This window comes from Anopheles moucheti, chromosome 3 (assembly GCF_943734755.1).
Source record: "Anopheles moucheti chromosome 3, idAnoMoucSN_F20_07, whole genome shotgun sequence".
Lineage (NCBI taxonomy): Eukaryota > Metazoa > Arthropoda > Insecta > Diptera > Culicidae > Anopheles > Anopheles moucheti.
Genome location: NC_069141.1, coordinates 81,161,753 through 81,176,030, shown reverse-complemented (window position 1 = coordinate 81,176,030; position 14,278 = coordinate 81,161,753). Strand labels below are relative to the sequence as shown.

The following is a 14,278-nucleotide window of genomic DNA, read 5'->3' as shown; positions in this document are numbered from 1 at the left end:
ATACGAAATAATTTTCACCACGTGGTCAGTACAAACTATCCTATAAGCTCTTTAAAAAGTCATCGGAAACATAAAAACTCCAAACAGGTTAATCTACGAACCACACTATAATTACCAGAAAGAAATCTTCTCCTAATCAAACCTGGGGTCAAACAGTACTTTGTGGGCTTTTTTAGGGTTCTGGGCACACGACGAAACCGCGATAAAAAAGAAGCGTGAACAGCGTGAGCGTAAAAACCCCGCAGATAAAAAAAAACCTACAAGAGCGTGAAAGAGAGACTCCTTTTCCAAAGGAGGGCTCGCGGAGGCTTCGAGCGTTGAATTCTACCTGCTGGCGCGTTTTCTTTGCCATACAGCCCAGCATGCCATCAACCGCGAAAGAGCGAAAAAGAGAAGGGCCGCGAACGAATGAGCGACCGGGAGAGAAGCGAATAGCGAGAGCGTGCGTGAGAACGCAATTATCGCGCGCGGCTCGCCGATATGAAATGCGTTGAGCGAGTGAAGCTGCAGGCTGGATCCGAAAGAGATAGCGGCTTCACTGCTAGAACAGAAGTGAAAGCTGCCAGCCGTGCGTGCGAGCTGTGAAAAAAGTGACCACCTTGTGAAGGTTGTTTTATTTTTTCCTTTGCCGCCACTTGCAGCCACTGTCCGGTCCGTGTTACAGCCGTGTGTCGTGTTTAAGGGCCGCTAACTGGCCGTACTGGGTTCCTATCGGTTTACCGTACGCGGTTGTCAAAGTCACTGGCCCCAGTGTGCAGGGCAGGTTTTATTAGATAGTGCTTGTGGTGCGTGTGCTTGTGCTTTGTGCTGCAAGGATCGAAGCAGTCGTGTGCCCAGTTGGGTTGGTATTCTCGCTTTTGCACTACAAACAGTAGCCTAAATCTTTCTGTGCTTGTTTTTCTAATGTGGCTTCTTGTGGGCACACCGCGAGTGTCTGAAACTATCGTTCATTGCCGGAGGGCCTTTAGTAGAGTTGGTTGGGAACTGTGTCACTGTTTGCCGAACCTGAACCGCGTTGCGCTAAATGCTACCCATAGCTGGAAAGCTGCGTGAAGGTTTAAAAACGTGTACTGCTGCCGTACGTTACCGTGTGCATGAGTGTGTGTGAGTGTGTGCGTGTGTGTGTGTAAAATGATAATGAAAATGGTGAAAATTTGAAAATCGATTCCGGTGTGAAGTTTTTTCTTCCGTCGGTTGGACAGGTGGAAGAGATCGGAACTCTCCCCACAAAATCACCCCTGTTTTTGGAGGGCTGAAGAAAACGGTGTCGTTCCTTTTGGCAAAGGGAAACAGATAACTTTTTGCAGAGCGGAGCATTGTGCGCGAGAGCCCCGGAGTGCCCGCACTATAGGGGAAAGATCGAGAGAGCGAGCGAGCGAGCGAGCGAGCCGTGATTCAAAGGAAATCACACTTTTGACATCAGGTGTGCTGGCGGTGTGTGCGCGCGTGTTTGTTGTGTATGTAAGGTACAGCTCACACGGTGTGCTGTGTGTGAGTGCGTTTTGTCACGTTACCGTCGCTGGCAAAGTGTGCGCGCGTGTCGTGCTTTAATTATTTTTTTTTGGTTGATTGCGACTTTGTCATCTCCTTTTCTGTACGATATCGTAAAGCTTTGATCCCGTCTTCGGCGCTCCTTCCCAAACTGCTCCGCTCACTTTGATGCTGGTTTGATAGCAGTGCGTGAGCAATTGTGTGTGTGTGCTGGATATTTGCGCTACCCCCCTCCCATCTGTTAGGGGTTGGTTGCTGCTGCCCGTGCGAAAGTTGTCGATTGATAAATTTTCTTTCCCCGAGAGCAGCGCAACTCCTGCTCGTGCGGTGAGAGCGGGAGTCAAATAATGCCAGCCTTTCCAGGGGATGTTGGCCGTGTGTAACAAGTTGTGAGAAGCTGGCACGGTTCCGGATCTTACCGGGAAACAAAATCGCGAACTCGACTCGACGGACGGACGGGGTGGTCGAGTGAAAACTGAGTGAGCTTGAAGAAAATCCCTACCACACTAGGAGAAAAGACTGTTGCCTCGCTTGAGAAGGCAAACTTTTGTTGTTTTATCTTTCTCGCACCCGTTTTTAGTACTCAAGAAAGTGAAATTTTCGTTTAACTGTGTTATTTTTTTTCTTATTAAAGCAACTGTTCTACAGTAGTTTCACAAATCCCATCTTGAACCTTGCACAGGTTCGAGCTTCTCTTTAGGAGGCTCAGCAAAAGCAGCGTGCGTTAGTGATCCTAGTGATTTGGTGAAGTGTAACAGTGTCTGCAATATCGGGCTGAAAAACAGCAATCTAAACTGTCGATAGAAGAAGCGGTAAAGGATATTACTAAGGTACTCCAGTGTATCGACCATCTTCAGCATCAAGTAGCGGACAGCAAGGTAATGTATTATCGAAAAAAATGATTATATACACAGTACAAAACTGTCACTCACACCTACGAGCATTTTATTGGCAAGCTTTCTCGAGTTTCTGCAGCGGAAACGCAAATCAAAAAGTGTCCGTGGGATGTGGAAGTATTTTTTCCGAGCCAAAAATTTTAATGTCTCGACCACCTATCGGCGGCCTCCTGCACGTTTGGTTGATTGAATGAAACCCTTAAAACTGTGTGTATGTGTTGTGTGGAACGCACACTAATACGCTAGATTTTCATCCGCCTGGTGTATGCCCAGGTGTACTACAGTAGGGTGGCAAAAGGAAAATCGCAGTAGGTGATTTGATTGAGGCGAAAAAAAGGAGAGAAAGAGTGAGAAAGAGCAAATAAGGATAGAGAAAGAGCGAGAGAGAGTATGAGAGTCGTGATAATGGGGTAGGAGGAGTTTTAAAGGTGATAAAATTTAGTGTGAATATCGAGCGAGTGGGGGAAGACTTTATGGACCATTTTACAATTATAACCTTAATTATGTTAATAGTTAAAAGTGTATACAAATTGGTTGAATTTCACAAACCAAATTGTTCATTCAAAATGATTATTTATAATGTAGAAAAAAAGCAAAACTAGAACATGTTCTCAGAGTAGAATTGTCCACCATTAAGTGTTTCATTCATGTTAGTAGACAAATCGGATGGTTCTAGCTGTAGTTGTTTTGCTGGCGTGGTGTTGGTACCAGCAAACGAACGAATCAACCAACTCATTTCGCATTGTACAGGTGTATGCTTTTACAAGTTCTAATATTCCTTCGCACCAATACACACGGAGGGACATAGGGACAGAAGGCCACATCGTCCCAAAAAAAAAAGGTCCTAGCTCGGAAAAGGGCAACAAATACACTTTCCGAGTTAATTGCATTGGATTTGGAAGTAAATATCACTTAGCAATTGATGATGTTTAATGTCACGATTCTTAAATGTATGTTTTGCAGTGCACAATATTGTACTAAGCTAAAGCTTGCAATATATTAGTTTGGGTATCTCCATTGCTAAGTTTTGTAAACCATTTAGTAATCTCTAAATCTTTTTAATATTCTGATGTATTGACATCACTCCATCACTTTGAAATAACTACTTGGCGATTTTTCTTTTGATAAATTCAAATTAAACATTGTCTAAACTATACTAAATCCTTAGGGAATGGGACCAAGCCTGTTAAGTGTTGACTCATGTTGCTTGCAATTCCTAAATGGAGTTGGTGACAACTGTCCTATAATCGCTATAATAGAAATGCTTTTTAACATCCCTATTAGCAGCACTTTGCCAACTAGTAAAATTGACCCCAACAGACGGCATAGTAGCGCTGTGCAATATTTAAATGCTATTTAGTGCTGTGCGAAAACATAGAATACAAGCTCTAAGCCTCTTAAACTACACTAAATATCACAATATGGTTGAGTGGTTTCATGGTCTGTGGTTTTTGATCTCATACATCGATCGTCCTATATCAAATTCCGTCTTGACCGGACTCCCATCAAAGCAAAGGCCTAGATTAGCTGTTAATTTGGGAATTAAAGGGATAGAATTTGTAGTTAAATCCAGTTGGGGTTTTAGAGTTGGTGACTAATTATCTAGCTTCGAGTAAATAAAGCTAATGAAGACCAGAAATGGCAAGGCTAGACCTCTTGAAGTTGCTGTATCTCTAAAGAAGATGGTGCCAAAATATTTGCAGATTTAGATAATAAGTTCAGATAACAATTAGTATTATAATTATAATTTAGGAAACGATAATTGACAACACGTAAAGCAGACGTGATAATTGGAACAGCATCCCAAAACAAAAAACTGCCTGATTATCTCGAACGGCTCATGATCATTTGATCATGATCAATGATCATTTGATTCCCATGTTTTGATCAAAATTGGATTAGATTTATTTAATCTTGATCACTACACTTGAGGTATGTGGGGGCTTGTTGTTGCCAAGTTAACCATCCTGTCGCAATTGAGGAATTGACTACAGGAACACCTAAGGAACTTTTTTAAAGAACTTCTTCAGAAGGCTTAGACCACCAAGTACTTATGAGTTCCGATAAGTCAAGAATAGTAAATTCCTGCTTATGTCTCCAGCCTCCAAAACTGAGCTCCGATTAGGATCTTTGCCTTTGGTGTCATCGTTCCTTCTCAATTTGGATCATTTGATCTTCCTCAAGTGTTTTCACAGTCCAGGTTGTTCGGTATCATTCTCACGACATGACTAGCCTTGACGCACGGATCCGTCTACCGTACTCTGCTGACCTTTCGCGATGCCCCGGTTCCGCATTGCCATTAATAGATGCGTTCAATATTTTATAAAAGCTTTTCCTGCTTAAGCGCCGAGCGCCACTGAGCAACCGCCCGGTAAAGAGCAGAGGCATCTCATGCTGTGGAAGTGTGTCCTCCCCATGCATGCGCCATGCGAACTATGTATTGCGGAATTTTCTTATTTCCTGCTGCATTTCCTTTTCAATTTCCCTTTGATATTTTTGTCTTTCGCTCTTTGTGGTTTCACCTCCACATCGGTGGTCCGGCATCGTCTCACAACACATACAACCGAAGGACAATCGTCGTTGTTTCTGCTTCGGTCGATGCCGCCGGAGTTTTTTTTTGTTTGGTTTTGCTGCTGCTGCGGCTGTTGGGGACGGTAAAATTCTAAAAGATTTGTCAGCTACCATTTCATTTCCCCAGGATTCTGCCCACCGTACGAAGGTCAGTTTGTGTGCCTGTGGTAGGCGTAGTGCGGGTTTGTTTTTGCATAACAAAACGGGACTTGCGCATGGAGGTCTCCGCGGTTCCGCGTGGGGAAAGGTGAGCGGGTGCGTGTGTAATTAGGACAAGGTAAAGGTGGCCGTGAAGACACTGTGTCGGCATAACATCTGGCCGGAAAACGGAAACCGCTAGCAAACAACCGAAAGGGGGGGAAAGGATCGCCAGGACTCTTGATGAACGCAGGGACAAAACATAAACCTGTCACACGGACTATAAACGCGAATCTTTCACCGAAGCGAGGCTGGTCCCTCGGTTCAAAACCAAGCAATAAAAGGGAATGCGGCTCTGCGACGGTGGCCATTGGTCGATGGAAAAAGGTTACGTGAATATTTCATCGGGAGTAAGTTTATGTTCCCCTGAAACTCGGTATTATAGTGCTACGGCCGCTACACTTCCGGGTGGCATTTTAACGTGGTGATGTTGGACGTCTGATGGGCTGGTGGACACCGCAAGTTCGGAATACATTGTAGTGAGGGTAAATTTGGATTGTGGCTCTAGCCCAGGACTGATGGAGTCGATCCGATAACCGACGCGGATTGTTAGCATACGCTCATAAATTTCGGTACGAGCAAGCAGAACTTCGGAACAGGAATGTGTCGGAGAATGTTTCCCTAACGCGTTCGAGCCTGCTTTGAACGACTCGTCTAGCGTTGTTCCGTATTGGGGAGCAAGGCAGGCAAAAAAAAAAAACTAAAATGTCGCGGAAAACTCAACGATGACTGGCAGCCGAAAATGAAGGTATGCGCCTTTGCAAATGGGACCGTAGCTCGGTGCATTTCTAAGAACGTTCTGCATGAGAACAAGTGTGCCCAGTGTCACAGTCGACACAGGCAATGCTGGGTTGCTGCACATTTGTTTCCTCCTCCTTTTTTTTGCTCAGTGCATTGCGGGTCATTCATTTTAACTAAAAATAGTTTGCGCCCCGATTTGCGAGTGCATCGGTGCATGTGGGACCATCACAAGTGGTGCAGTCGAAATGTCAATGATGCTCTACATGCGTCATTTTACGTAAACAGGTACGGTTTAACACTCGCCTGAGGTTGATTGGATCCTGCCATTTGGCACACATTCATACATTTATGCAATCTCGCTTGTCCATAAGAGCAAAACAAATAAAAAAAATGGCACAACTGTCTGAAAGTTCCCGCTTCACGAAAAAAAGTCACTTTTGGGGTTGCACTAAAAAAAATAAGGGCATGGAGGGCATACAGTTTGGCCACCGTCCCACGTGTTTTTCCCACGTGTGGTGTATGGGTATTTTTTGCACTCAACCGGAATGAAACTGATTATGCTTCGGGAGGCTTCGTTTCCATTCGCTCACATACGACGACCCCTAAAATCTTTTTCAATTGGATCAGTGGCCCTGAATGGGTTTGAATGTGCTTGACGGTGGTATGTGTAAGCTTTTGATGCACGAAAAGAGCATTAAAAATGGATACTTGCTCTCCTGAAGGGGGCGGTTTGGCAAACCCTGTTGTCCTGCTCCGCTCGAAACGTGTCACTCAACAGAGACACCCCTGGGGGCGTTGGGACGGCAACCCGGTACACGTCTGCTATCGATCGATTTGGCCGATGACGAGAGCTGTTCTATTTTCTTCCAGTGCTCAAGAAGTAGTTCAAAGCTTTTCCCTATTTTGGGGACAAGGATCCAAGGTTTGGGGTTGTCAGAGGAATTGAATCACACACACACACACACACTCTTGGGGATGTTTCGAGATGGTATTTTTGTGGTTGGTTGGTGACCATTCGAATGCGACGATGTAAAGAATGCCACAACCCACAGCGTCACAATGTGTGTCCCTTGCCGTAGAAAACGCGTTCGATATGCAAAAAAATAAAAAGGTTTGCGCACCGACAAAGGGTTCGCTTTTACTTTCGAGCAGCTTTCGGATCGGTGTGTAACGCAACAGCACGGGACGTTAACCACAAATGGTAACACAACTTTTGGTAAGATTATAGCCCGCCGGTCTCCCTCTCTCTCTCCATGTCCGACATGCTTCGGAGGTGCGATTATGATGATTCATCCATTGCAAGATTATCACATGTGTGTCGTGTGTCGGGAATTGTGTCGGGATGCTTGGAAATGGAAATGGATGTTTCAGGAAACAAGAAGGGGAAAAACGGCTGTAATATAACTGCTTCTCCATAATACAACACAGTCATACGGGATCACCACGGGACAACACACCATGTATAGGTCTACATTTCTTTCAGTACGGATTGGGACAGAGTCCCCAATAAACACAAATAACACTAGACTTCTTTAGTTGAGCATAACGATCAACTATGACAGTAACCGCGTGTGCACGTAGCTGCGAGTGACTCCGAGTGACTGCCTAGTCAATTGTCAATCTTTATTTTATATCATAATTTTCGGGTATACATCGTGAGAACAAATTTGATGGAAATTTCCATTCGTCCACATACCGGACTCTCGGATATCTGATGCTTTTGTTTGTCTGAATTTTGATTGGTTGGTTTAACGTTTTCTTGCATTCAGTTCTTACTTGTTAGATGGAGTAGTTCTGTTTCCTATAAGCTACATACGGTTGGGTCGTCTCCTGTTGCAAACTTGAACCAAGTCAAGCGCACGGGTGTGTGGTGTATTGCTCAACTGCAATGGTTGATACGCACCTGTACTGTCTTGTAATAAGAGCGTTATGGTTTTTACTTTTGGCATTGCGCAGATTCTTTGCGTGATCGTGGGAATCGGATTGATGGTTACTTTCCACGCGCTCGGTGCATTTATGGTGTATGTTTTTTTATGTTTTGCATATTGGATTTGTACCTGCAACTTGTGTACATTGAATGTGTGCTTGCAACTTGTGAGTGATTAATAATTGTTTTAATTGCGCCTGAGGTCTATGCTATTTGCGTTACTTGTTTATTGCAGATCTTGTTCTAATATCTCGATAGAGGTGCATGGGGTGAAACATAAATAGATTTTGGAATGTTTTAAGACTGTATAGCAGATATGCTACACCTCCCCCCTTTTAGCAGAATAACGTAATGAATGATAATGATTGAAGTTATTCTCCTGTATATTTAATTAACCTGTTTTTATGTACTGTTGTTTCCTTTTGTGTGGTACTATTTCTAATGGTGCAATTAGTATTCTCAATTTTTGTTACTATGAATGGTCCTATGTATAATGGATCTAATTTTTTTCTGTTTTCATTTGATAAATATACTTTATCACCTATTTTAATGTGTATGGGGTTTAATTTTTCGTTGAATGTAACTTTTCTTTTTTCTTTTGCAGCTATAAGATTTTCTCGGGCTATTTCATGTGATTTTTGAAGCTTGAATTTCATTTCATTATAGTATTGTTCGATATTATAAATTGGATCTATTTTTTGTTTGTATATTTCTTGGGGTAAATAAGCTGTTCTGCCAAAAACTAATTCAAATGGGGTATAGTTGGTGTCTGTATGGGTTGTGGTGTTGTAAACGAATTCATAAAATTTTGTCCAATTATCCCAGTCATCGTGGTGCTCGTTGGAAAATGATCTTAAGTATTCGTTGAGACATCTATGATTTCTTTCCAAAGATCCTATTGTTTGTGGATGGTATGCTGTAGCAAAAGTTTGTTTTAATTCTAAAATTTCAGCGATTTTGCTAAGAATTTCGTTATTGTATTCTAATCCTTGATCTGATTTTTCGTTGCGATTGCAAATTGGCGTAATGACTGAACTAATTCCTCCAGTTTGATTTTTTTTCACAATATCGGAGTTATAAATCGAATACCGAATTAAACTTTTTCACGAATTAATTTCACTCACTTTTAAACGAAATAATTTTTGTGTTTTTCTCACCTTTATAGCTTTTGTACTTACATTAATAGATGCATATTTCCCTCCTGTGATGGGGCTGTTTTATCTTCACCTCCTCTTACGGGGCTGGTTTATCTTCACCTCCTCTTACGGGGCTGATTTTATCTTCACCTCCTCTTACGGGGCTGATTTTATCTTCGTTCGGACCTCCAGTGATTTCCAGTGACTCCTTCCTTCTCGGTGTGTTGGTGTGATCCTTTTCCTCCGGGAACGAGTTGTTAGCTGCTTCCGGCTACTCGGGCACCTGTGCACACGGCTGCAATTTGCGATCGGGAAAGATGTTGTCGCGACGCGGTGTGATTAACACTCTAACGTGATCACTACTCGGTACTTGCGACACTGTGTGATTACACTCTTACGTGATCACTACATGCACTGTACTATACTTCACTAGAGGTCCCTATTCGGGCGCCAGTTAAACTTTTCTTCTATGAATATATCATAAAAAAAAGTATTTTATTTTCTTTCACTAATCCTAAGTTACAATCGACTTTCCTAGACCGAGGTTATACCGCAACTTGTGTACATTGAATGTGTGCTTGCAACTTGTGAGTGATTAATAATTGTTTTAATTGCGCCTGAGGTCTATGCTATTTGCGTTACTTGTTTATTGCAGATCTTGTTCTAATATCTCGATAGAGGTGCATGGGGTGAAACATAAATAGATTTTGGAATGTTTTAAGACTGTATAGCAGATATGCTACACGGCAACCAAATCGGAAGTTTAACAGCAAATCAACGAGAGCCACTGCGCTGTGTAGAGTCTGTGTCGTCTGTGCACACAGCAGTACAAAAAAAAAACGCAAAGGAAACACACAGACACAGCCACCGGGAAACCCTTCCAAAGTTCTTCCCACCCGTCAGCGGGATGGTCCGATAAGAGTAAAAACATGTTATTCCTACAATCGTGAAATATTACAGCCACGCGGTTGCGTCGCGCTGCGAGGGGGTGCGAGGCGCGGCAGTAGCAGCAACATCTTGTTTCATCATTATGCTACGTGTTTCCTTCCTTTTTAATGCGACTGCATCTTTGCCACTTTTAACCAGGCTCGGTTTTGTCGCCCGTCGGTTTCACCGCTGCCGGGGCCACACTTCACGCGGTGCGCGGTAAAAGGGAAACGGGAAAGCAAGCCAAAAGCAAAACATAAAATAAACCAACAACAACAGCACTAAAATAACTTGAATGTGACGAGAAACACCATATTGTTTTGCTCGATGTTCCACGGGCCACGTCGTACCCTGCCAAAAGGGGGGAGGGGGATGCTGTGTGTGTTTGGTGCGTTTTTATTTCGTGCCTGTAATGCCCATGTAAGCAGAACAGCAGGCATGTGACACCGTCACGAGAGTGTGCCATGCTGTGGACGAAAGAACACAAATGAGTCCGCAGTGTGTTGGGTTTGTTGGTAAGTAATGATTGTTTTCTATTTTTGAGGAAGAATTGAGCAGGGATATATGTTGAAAAATTAAAAAAAAAATCATAAATGTAGCTTGGACATTGACGTCGTACAAACCTTCAATAAAATCATGGCCTGATCTTCGCGAGTCCTCTAAACCGTTCACGGACGAACACAGTCGTTGGCCAATCCTTTCTCACGTCCTTTCTGGTGGACGCAGCAACGCCATCACACCTTCTCAATTTGGGTCTGACAGGCGTTCTCTGTCCATGTGGACGAGCTTAAAGAACTTAAAGGGATGGGTCGTGTGGTATGATTCTCATGACATGATCAACCCATCGATGTCTGGCAAGTCTAATCCGCTGTACAGGGCACATATGGGACCAATAGTCCTTCTGAACATCTTCTTCACAGTATTGGACAAGGTTCATGTCTCACAGGCGTATGTGAGTACTGAAACTGGATATAAATTCTATACAAGGTTCTTCAATTCGAGGTTTTCCGCCGACTGCTCAATCCTTTGGTAAGCATCTGCTAGGTAGAGGCTGTGAGAGTTAGGAATTATGCATGAAATCGGTTACACGGAATAGTTCCAGGAATTCTAAATCTTGTCTGAGAAATCTAAAGACCTTGACGATCGATCTAGAGCAATTATACATGGAATTTTAGGAATACGAAAATGAACTCGTGTAAATGTAATGAACTTCTGACAAACCAATACACCGAATGGCAGGCTTCTACAGACGACTCTGAATATCACAAACAGTTCCGTTAATATTTTACAATTACTTAGCCCAGCTATCATTGAGATATTTTCCGTTCTGTTGTACGCCACACTGATCAGGATTGATCAGGAGTTCCAAAAAATGGCTTGAGTACTGGATTGCTTCAAAAGGACGTGATCTTGTTTCGACTGAAAAATCTGAACTTTACAGAATTTTGATTTAAAGTTACAGTGATGATGAATCTTTTAAAAAAAAACAGACCTTTACTTTGTTGTCCACCTAATATTTTGCACGGCACAGACGAGAGCAAACTTTTCCAAGCAGAAGAGCATAACTAGTGGCAGGGGAGTTATGGAGGCCGTGAAGGAATTTTATGGAACTCGTCGGAAAAGGGAAACAAATCGGTGCATGATGTTGGTGCATATATTTCACTTAGCTTTTTGGTGACTCCACTGTCGTCACCGAATGCTAGCGAGAGTTGTCGTCAGTGTGGTTTGGCTGCCCTGTGGCACTGTGTGGCCCATTGGAGCGAGTTACGCGCTTTCTGCTCTAATTCGTAGACGTCAGTTTGGAGTCTTATCGATTCTGTGTGTTATGAACACGAGCGACGCTATGTCGCTGTATATCCTTTATGAGGGAGAGAATATCGATTTGGCCTTCCCTACACCAATGGCAAAGCACACAGTTGAACACATAATCCCACCAGTTACAGTTTCTGCTTAACGGCACTGGAAAGATAGCGAACATAATTTTTAAAAAAGCTCTCCTTCTCTTCGGCACGGTTGTTGGCATTTGTTGGCTTGGGGCGATTTTCTCGCATTATCCCGGGTAGCGGGTAGCACACTGGCACATTATTTATTGAATAGCCATGAAATCCTCCAGTTTATGCGCTGCACGTTTCGGCTAGGGCACGAAAGGTTTCGTTGGGCTGGGGCTAGCCCAAGAACACAGATACAGAGCATTCGGTCTGCAAACGGGATAGAAATGGTCACCCGTCCCAACGAATGTCCACGGGCAGCTGACGCGTTGAACATGATGATAAATTCATTATTAGCCATCTCCCAAACTCCCACCGTCGGCTGACACGAAATGGTCGGTTCGGCCGTCAGGAACTCAAGCCGTCAGCAATTTCAAGATGTTCTCGTGAAGGTTTTGGCGAAAGCTGACTATCCTTTCTTAACACATCCGAGCGCGCGCGTGTGTGTGATGGCCGGCGGTCCTTTTTTCTTCCCTGAGATCCTGCCGAGATCCTGCGAAAAAAAGGCACTGGTTTTGGGCACTGAGGAATAGTGTGTGTGTTGTTTGTTCGTTTGTTAAGCCAGCATTATGCTATCCACCACCACCACCACCACCACCAACGCCGCTGTCTGGTAAATAATGAAAATTTAGGAAGGTCGCAGAAATTTACGACCTCCCGGACACCACCCCATCAGCATCGCCGTCCCGCTTCCTTGTTGCATTGTTGTCGCTGTGGTAAACCGATCCTGAAGTGGTACAAGCAATGGGACAAGAACAAAACGAACACGTAGCAACGATGTGGTTGCCCGTATTTGGTTTGGGTTTTGCTAAAGTTGCGACACTGAGCCATTGCTTGGCGACCGTTATCTTAGCGAGTTTTTAAGTACTTTCCTGCTGACGTGAAGTGCTGTTTCGCGTTTGGTGGCATTTGTTCGTGTCGTCTCCGGTACAGCCGCCGCCGAACGTTAATATGAGGAAAGCGCCCGCTGGCGAAGCAGCATAAGTTGTTCTGTAAACGTGTCGCAGTTTGAAAACGTCGTAACACACCGAAAAAAGGAAAGAAAAAGCTCCCTTTCAAGCATGTAATTAGCCGGAAGGGATTCCACTCTCGATCTTTCACGCAACATTTGGACGTACGCACGCCTCAATATGGGCTTGCGTTGTGTGTTTTTGACGTTGGTGCTTTTATTAAGGATTCACAGCAGTGAAATCTGTAACGGATGCTTGCTACAAAATGCTTTGCTGTGATTGTACATACAATGAAATGTTATATTTATTGTTGGTTCTCAAATTGACAGACACAACTAGCGTTGGAATTTGATTATTTTCAACGTGAAGATGCCGGTTTAGTAATAAAAGAACTACGCTCACTGGTCTAACACATTGAATTTTGTGTTATTCTTAAGTAGAAGAGTGTACAAACTTAAATATTTTGTGAGTTGTCGCAATAATATGTCTTATAATATGTCTAACATTAGCAGCTACATCAAAAGCAGGTGACTTAATAATAATATTAATAATATTTCAGATTTAGATTCATTAATTGAGAGATTGAGATTCATGATGAGATTGATGAATCCTCAGAGATTCATGAGTCTTCGATATTCATGAATCTCTTCGGAAACATAATTTTGACATGTTTTTATGATTTTCGCGTCTAAAACAGGATTCATGAATCTCGAGTACTCATGAATTCTCGATCATTCATGAATCTATTGAGAATCGACTCATGATTCAAATGACTCCTCGTTAAAGATTCACATGAATGACTCTTCGCAAAAGATTCATTAAGCACAACACTACAATTGTTTGACAGATATCGCGTTACAATATTCACAATATTTCCAACCAAGATCATCAATGACTCCAGACTTCTCCAAAGACTCCATAGAAATAGACAACAGTTGCAACAATCTCTTGCCTACATTGATTGTTCCAAAGATGCGCAATATATTTGCCCGTGTAAATGGGAAGGTCATTTAAAGGATTACTACTCTGTTCTTTGGCGAGATTTGATAAATATACAAAGGTGAATGGTTACCACTATCACTCTTCCCGACAGTGCAGAAGGGAGGATAATAAACTTGAGTAATTTATTGAACGGTTCGAAAACATTCATAAGACCAGATCTGGGATGCGCGTACTCCCACCGACAGCGAAACTCATCACGAACGCGTCTCGTACGGATTAGAATCAACAATCGACGGGTGGCTAACTGTTCGCACTGTTGAGTGGTAACGTGCGAGAGTTTTTCCTTCTTCTCTTCCCTTTGGTATATCGTTTAAAAAACTGCGTAAATTTATAGTTCCAGCTCGGTGGTGGTTGGGAATTTTTTTTTCAACGCGGCAAGGCAAATAAAATAAAAGAAATGGCGCACGAAGTGAAGTGTGATCTTCGCGTGTTTTTCCCCGTTTATGTAAAC

At 43.1% G+C, this 14,278-nt stretch overlaps 1 protein-coding gene across 2 annotated transcripts in view; it reads left to right on the top strand.

Annotated features, from left to right (window-relative positions):
* The first annotated feature begins 549 nt into the window (after nucleotides 1–549).
* LOC128305550 (cAMP-dependent protein kinase type II regulatory subunit) overlaps nucleotides 550–14,278 on the top strand; it is a 39,973-nt gene continuing 26,244 nt past the window's right edge. The window contains exons 1-2 of one of the 2 annotated variants that reach the window (XM_053043050.1): nucleotides 550–607; nucleotides 2,126–2,369. The gene's annotated coding sequence lies outside the window, so the exon portion shown is untranslated. Of the gene's footprint in view, nucleotides 842–2,125; nucleotides 2,370–14,278 lie in introns of both variants that reach the window. The other variant, XM_053043049.1, reaches the window with a different exon arrangement.